Genomic DNA, 7500 nt, shown 5'->3' with positions numbered 1-7500 from the left:
CTGAGTAGGCCATGTCGCCATGTCATGTCGTAGGCTTTTTCTATATCTAAAAATACTGAAATCAAAAAATGCTTTTTGGCAAATGCCTCATGAATATGACTTTCCAGTTTTACTAGCTGATCGAGAGTTTGGCGTCCCTTTCGGAAGCCGCACTGCTCGTCAACTAGTAAATTCCTGGTATTTAAAAAATGCAATAGCCTACTATTAACAATTCTTTCCATGACCTTGCATAAGCAGCTTGTCAACGCAATTGGGCGGTAAGAAATGGCGGATCTGGGATTTCCCCCTCCTTTCAATATGGGAATGATGTGGGCGAAGTGCCATGAATTTGGAAAAGTCTGGCTTTTCCAAATATCATTGTACACTTCTAGCAACTTAATCATGTCATCATGATTAAGATGCTTTATCATCTCATATCGAATCTCATCGGGGCCTGGGGATGTTCCTCTACAGGCTTCTAGGGCTCGGACAAGCTCATTCATTGTTAGATCTTTATTGTAATCAAAGTTATCTCCTGTGACAAAGTGAATTGGTTGCAGCTCGGCTGCTTCCTTGGTTGTCAGGAATGCAGGATTGTAGTTTTCCGAGCTGCTTGTATAAGAGAACTGCCTGGCGATTATGTTAGCTATGTCTCTAGGTGAATCGTAATTATTTCCCTCATGAATGATATTTCTGATTTTTATTGATACTTTTTTTCTATTTATTCTATTGACTGTGGACCAAACCTCTGATAACTTGGTGTTACTATTAATTGTAGAGACAAAGCTTCGCCAGGAGTCTCTTTTGGCTTGTCTGATTGTTCTACGAGCCCTAGCTCTCGCTTGTTTGTAATTGCTAAAGTTCTCGTTTGTAATGTTATTATGGAAAAGCCTGTAGGCCCTATTTCGTTCACATAGCGCCCTGCGGCAATCTGGTGTCCACCATGGAACTCTATGCTTAACGCTATCTGTCGAAGTCTTAGGGATGGTTGCCATTGCTGCATTTATAATACAATTTTGAACATTGTTTACTTTATCATCAATGGTTTCTCCAACAACTTCGAGCTTGACGCTCCTTGTGAAGGCGACCCAATCTGCTCTTTTTACGTTAAATTTGGGTGCTGAAGGCGTCCTCGTGGTGTCGCATGAATATTGAATACAAATCGGAAGGTGATCGCTTCCCAACGAGTCGTCAATGGTGTGCCACAGGCACTTGGCTGCTAGTGTTGAAGAGACCAGTGATAGATCAATAAAGCTCAAATTACCGGTATTATCGTCTATTCGCGTTGGACTACCATCATTTAGAAGAACCAGATCAGAGTCGTTGATCAACTTAACTACTTGCTCACCTCTACCATTCACCCGCAGGGAACCCCATGATGTATGACGAGCATTAAAATCACCTAAAATTAATTTATTATTTGGCAGACTGTCCTGAATAGCAAAAAGCTCATCATAGATCAGCATTTTATCAGGTGGACAATAAACTGAGCATATAGTCAGATACGTGTTATTGAATTTTACTTTGCATGCGACGTGTTCCAAAGTAGAATTAATCGTCACTTCAATGAAAGGGAGATTCTGGTGGATGTACATGGCGACTCTGCTTTCCTCTCGGTCTTTTCTACAAAAATGGTAGTTTCTTAGCGATACGACCTCGTCAGAGACTTGGTCGTTTAAATGGCTTTCTTGTAGAACGATAATATCGGGAGCATAGGACGAGGCTAATAATCTAAGGGAATTTAATTTTGATCTAAGACTTCGACAGTTCCATTGTATAATGGTATACGCGTGGATTACGTTTTATGGGGTTTGGAAGTGCCTTGTCCGGCGGTTTTTATTTTCTTTTTTTGGGAGGGAGGCGCCTCCTCCTCTCCCTCGCTTCCCGAGGGCCTCTCTCGGGAATTTTTGGAGACAGTAGCCTCCATGGCCTGCTCCCCTCCACTAGAGAGACGTCCGGCAGAAGATGATCTGCTCTTACGAGCAGAACTACCACCAGACGAAGTTCTAGTAGGGGTCGCCTGGACTAAGAGGTGTGATCCAGATTGTGATTTGGTATCATCCTCCTTATGATGCTTTTTTTGCTGGGTTGATTCAGCAAATTCCTTTATTGTTTTAGTCAATTCTTTAACCTGATTCATTAAATTTTTAACCGTTTCCTTTAATTCCGAAATTTCCTTGTCCTTAGCTGCGAGCTGCTGATTAATACTGCTTGCATTGGAAACGTTGTTGGTTACTGCTGAGGCGTAAGAAGTATTGGGTTTGCTTGTCAAACCTTCAACTTTCTTCTTGGCCTCACGGTAACTAACATCGTGTTCTCTCATGTATGCCAATGTCTCAGTCTCCGTCTTCAGGCTGCTGCATTCAGCAGAGCCTGATTGATGGGGACCTCCACAGTTAGCACACTTGAGGGTCTTTTCCTTGCATGTAGTAGTATCATGAGCTCCAGCACATTTACCGCAAACAAATTTATCTGTATCTTTATCATTGCATCGTAATGAGGTGTGTCCAAATTTTTGGCATCTATTACAATGCATTGGTTTTTGGATATAGGGTCGAACTTGAACGATCTCATACCCAACTTTAACAGTACTTGGAATTTTGTTTGAAGAAAAAGTCAAGAAACACAATCCGGTTTTTACTCGCACATCTCCATCTTTCTTAGCCAAACAATTTACGTCCACTACGCTCTGGTCTTTCATGGCCTCAAGAATTTCACTTTCTTCCATTGTCCTCAAATCCCTGTGAAAGATTACTCCCTTACAGGTATTTGGGCCAACAGGAATAGTTACTTTAACTTGTAGGTCATGAATTTGCGTCAGTTTAAGCAAATTCTTAACCTGAGATTTAAATTGTAACTTAACAAGGAGGCTACCATCTCGCAATTTTCGGACAAAATCAAACCCGCCTTCCACTTGACCATCAAGGACCTTCTTGATGATAAAGGGGTTGACATTCTGCAAGGATTGATTTTCTTTCACGCATCGAATGTTCAAGCACCTTGCATTCTCTGGAGGGATATCAATATGTCTTCTGGGTCGGTCATTGGTCGGGGTTCCATTTTTAGTCAAATTTGTCTTAGATAGGGTCTGAGTCGCCCCTCCTCCTTGGGGAGGAGGAAGGGTAGCCGGGGGATCAATCATTCTAGGGTGTCGGACCAGGTCCGATCCCTGGGCCAAAGCCCGTTGTCCTGAAAGGACTACCTTTCCCTTAACTATTGTATATCAACCTAATCCCAATAGCTAAGAGAGGATAATAAAAAAACAAGTCTTTCAGTTAAACGTCCTCGCCCCCCCTTAGTGGAAGCCTGGCTGCTTTCTCCAGTACCAACTAAGGGATCGGAGTTGGTGTGTAAGGCACCTTCCTACCGCCGAACCTGCCTATTGCGAGGGACGGTAAGTCAATGCCCACCCCCCAAGCGAATACGGGAGCTCACAAGGAGACTCCCGTAGGCTCAGGAAAGTCACACCAGAAAAATGGAAAAAATTCAGGGGGAGAGAAAAGTTGCGCCCGAAGGACGCCCCAGGCTACTGGGCCTCCCTACCCAGGGGTCACAGCCCGTAAGGGCTACCCTGGAGTAGAAGAGAGCTGCGGGTCTGGGGTGGGGGCTGACTACTCTACTGTAGTCTCGTGCTACCTTCAAAAAACAAAGCACTGAAGGTGCAGGCAGGGCACTAAAAGTGCAAAAAGTCTGAAAACAGCGTTTACTCGACGGATTTACGTTAAATAAACACAGAAACAATTAACGTCAAGCAAGACGAGAGGCCCCGGAAACCAGGGTTGCTCTGGTGTCACAAGACTTATTTGTTAGTTGCTGCTGTGTCATATGAACAGGGTGTGAGGCATACAGAGTCTCATACACGAGTGGGTGTCTAGACGCATTAAGCTAATTTTAACTTATAAAATTTTACTGCTGATCTCCTGCCGAGAGAGGATATTCGTAAAAGGGAATTGCAGACAATGAAGATGTTATTTTCCAATGCTTGGATAACCATAATAACTAATACTTAAAAGTGAAAAAAAGTCTATAATAAAAGAGTCTGAGATATATAAGGCCCGATTTTCCAAATGAATTCTAGATCTCGGTGGTACAGTCGACAAAGCGTCTAACTTCTATTTCAGGTGATTCCAGCGTCGGAGGTACCCGGGTTCGAGACCAGAAAAATCTTTCCTCGGGAAAAGTTAACAGGTGTCCTCGGCACTTGCTCGTGTTTGGCGGTTCACGAGCGTTCTCTTCGGAGATAACGTCCCCCACTCGAGGTCAAAGGTCATTCCGGTCGGCAGTCACGCAGTAAGGCAGCACAGGCCTCTGGATTATAAGTTGATTCAAATCTGTATGAGTTTCTGGTTCGTTCCGATACGGTGGTTGTTTTCTAGAATGATAAACTTTTTCGAGTCCTTCTACTTCATGTCTAATGTTCAAAAATTATTACGAACATAGCTATTATTTTCAATAATAGTGAAAGTACTATCAATTAAACAATAGTTGTTGTTTTCTTTGATTGTTTATAAAAAACAAAAACCTTCTTACTTTTTTATACTAGTTATTTTTCTTCACAAAGGATTAACAAATATCTTTCTGGATGTCTAAATGTCTTATTGATTTAACATTTACAATATAGTTTAACAGCATTTTGACTTTCAATTATAAGCCAGATATTCGGAGCAGATGTTACACCTTGACCTGCCGACCACGGGGATGCAAGGTCAAGGGACTACCTCAGCAATAGCAAGACAGGTGAACATGCATGCTATATTCGTAATAATTCAATAATAAAAAGGTTATATCAACTTTATATCTTATTAATGTGTTTATGTTTATATATAAATATTACTGCCGACTGCTTGTTAAGAAAGGATACATGTATAAAAGAACTGTAAATGAAGATGGGATATATAAATATTAGAATTATAATAACTAATACTTATCAATGATTACAGAATGAACCGATAGTAAATGATTATATTGCAATCATTGCAATGACTAAATTAAAAGATTTTGATAGCACAAAGATGAGGAAAATATGAAGATAAAGGTAAGAATAACAATAAGTGGCAACTCTCTCTCTCTCTCTCTCTCTCTCTCTCTCTCTCTCTCTCTCTCTATATATATATATATATATATATATATATATATATATATATATATATATATATATATATATATATCAATCCAAATTACTCTTAAGACTTGATGAACTAGAAAAGTAATGATAACAATGACAGTAGCAACAATATAAATGATAAAAAAAATGGATATGAAAATCATAATACTACTAATGATAATATATTGATAATGATTTGCAATAACAACAATAATAACGAGACATTTGAATAAATATTGAATAACAATTATTTTGGGTATTAAGCTGTAGTTAATCTGTGGCTAAAGATATGTATTGTTTTATATAAGTACAGTATTGTGTACGTGAATTTATTTCGCCTTTAGAGTTAATCAATTAGCCAGTTTCCTATCATTCGTAGTTCAACATTCATTATGTTAAACAAGCACTGTGGTATCTGCAGACACCATGTATTCTAAAATATAACTTGTTAATTAAACGCAAATCGTTCAAATATAAAAGGAATAGCACGGGCCCTTTGGAACCCCTGTGGTTTATCATCATGATATATTTACGGATAGCGATCTGTCAAGAGTGAGAGAGAGAGAGAGATAATGAAATAGAGAGAATGAGAGAAAATGAGAAGAGAGAGAGAGAGATAATGAAATAGAGAGAATGAGAGAAAAGAAGTGAGAGAGAGACAGGATGAAAGAGAGAATGAAATATAGAAAGAGATAAAATGAAAGAGAATGAGAGAAAGAGAGAATCTTCTCCCATTCTACCTCTCTCCCTCCCTCTTATAAGACTAACCGGAAGAGAGAAAGAGAGAATGAAAAAGAAAGATAATGATAGAGGGAGAGGGGGGTGGGGGTAAAACAGTCAGATGAGAAAAAAAAAATCTTGCGTAGACACAGAAAAGAACGAAGAGAAAAAACTGGCATAGATATTGTTGCTGATAACAATAAAAAATAGTATTTTACAGCATTTTTTTCTCCCGGACCTTCGGTGTTGCTATGGGCTTTCCGCTCTCCCCGGTCTTGGCTAACTGGAGTAATGCGAGTCTTAGTTTCTTTCTTCCATCTCCCTCGTCTTTCAGTCTGACTAAGATATGTCGACGACGTCTTTGTCCTCTGGAGTCATGACCCTGCCAGGCTTCTTCCCGGATTGCTTAGAAAAACTGAACTAACTCTCCCCTATCTGTTTCAAAGTCGAATCGGAAGATGGTGACAAGCCCCCTTTCTTAGATGCCTTGATCGATCATTCTGCTTGTTCTTTCTCGTGTTCAGTCAATGGGAAACCTAGGCCCAGCGGGATATATAGAATCAGTATTTAAGAGAGATCGTCATTCTCACACCAAACGTGTCTCTCAGCACAAGTACGTTGTATCCAAGGGACTCAACCAACGCTTTCTTCTGCTGAGTCATTCTCCTTGAAGGATGCGCAATCACGAGTATTAAAAAGGCCCTCATAACAAATAGAATGAGGCACTTTGAATTTCCATTTGCTCAGTTCATGAAGCTTTATGCTCTAGGAGAGTTTAACCATCGAGATAAATATATTTCCCGTTCTTTAGTAAGTAGTTATAGACTATTCAAGGCCAGTGAGGATCAAGCCTCCCGCGCACTCGCCATCATCACTGGTCGTGGCCAAAGGGTTTATTAAAGAATTTATATTTCTGTTGATCTAATTATTAGATTTAAAGCTGTACTAGCTCACTCTCATACGTCTTCGTTATACTTAGGTCAGAGAGAAGTACTTATTTTCCAATTGTGTTTTTAATTTTCGTTGTTTTATTCGTTTTCGTTGTTTTAAACCTGACATTTCAGACATAAAATGTAGGCTTTTCCGAACTATTGCCTCTTCACCATATGTACCATTCAACACCATCCCACTGCCTTCCTCTTTCATTTGCATGTTGCATTGGCAGATGTTGATCCTGCAACATCGACGGCAAACCAGGCGATGTTTTGAATTTTGATGTTGACCATGAGTGACATTTGCAATCGAGTATTTTTGATAGGTGTGTCTGTCTTTTCCCGTGTTTGTTTCGCCTGATGTTCTCACTGTTGCATATTTCATGTCATGGAATGCATATTTGGTTGGGGAATATTCTTCAATTGCTAGAACTTCAGGTAACTGGTCAGCTGATTAGATTCACGTCCAGCGACCGCCGCGGCCTCCGTCGCTTCGGCAAAGACCAAGAAACGCCCACCGTGTCTACTTTAGCGAGATATAACTTTAATTTGATTTTTTATGTGACTATATATTGCTAGTAAATTCTAGTAGGTCTTGATGGGATGAAATACATGTGCTGGAAGTTGGTCTTTGACACAGCTGTTTTGCTTTTACCTCTTTTTGGTATGGAATCAGACTCATATTTAACTTGTCATATTTAACATTTATCATTACTGACTATAGTAGTAGGTGTCATTTTGGGCTTATCCAAAGGGAGCATTGTT

The 7500-nt window shown here is 40.0% G+C and overlaps 1 protein-coding gene across 5 annotated transcripts in view; it reads left to right on the top strand.

Moving 5' to 3' along the window:
- The first annotated feature begins 6555 nt into the window (after window positions 1-6555).
- Window positions 6556-7500, top strand: part of LOC122264486 (uncharacterized) — a 6263-nt gene continuing 5318 nt past the window's right edge. The window contains exon 1 of one of the 5 annotated variants that reach the window (XM_086538073.1): window positions 6556-6613. The gene's annotated coding sequence lies outside the window, so the exon portion shown is untranslated. Of the gene's footprint in view, window positions 6614-6634; window positions 6783-6833; window positions 7062-7500 lie in introns of those variants that run through there. The other 4 variants (XM_043033406.2, XM_043033409.2, XM_043033408.2 and 1 more) reach the window with 4 other exon arrangements.

This window comes from Penaeus japonicus, unplaced genomic scaffold (assembly GCF_977035675.1).
Source record: "Penaeus japonicus unplaced genomic scaffold, GWHDUDI00000001_assembly GWHDUDI00000006, whole genome shotgun sequence".
Taxonomy (NCBI): domain Eukaryota; kingdom Metazoa; phylum Arthropoda; class Malacostraca; order Decapoda; family Penaeidae; genus Penaeus; species Penaeus japonicus.
Note: the sequence above shows the minus strand (reverse complement) of the source record. Positions and strands in the feature narration are given on the sequence as shown.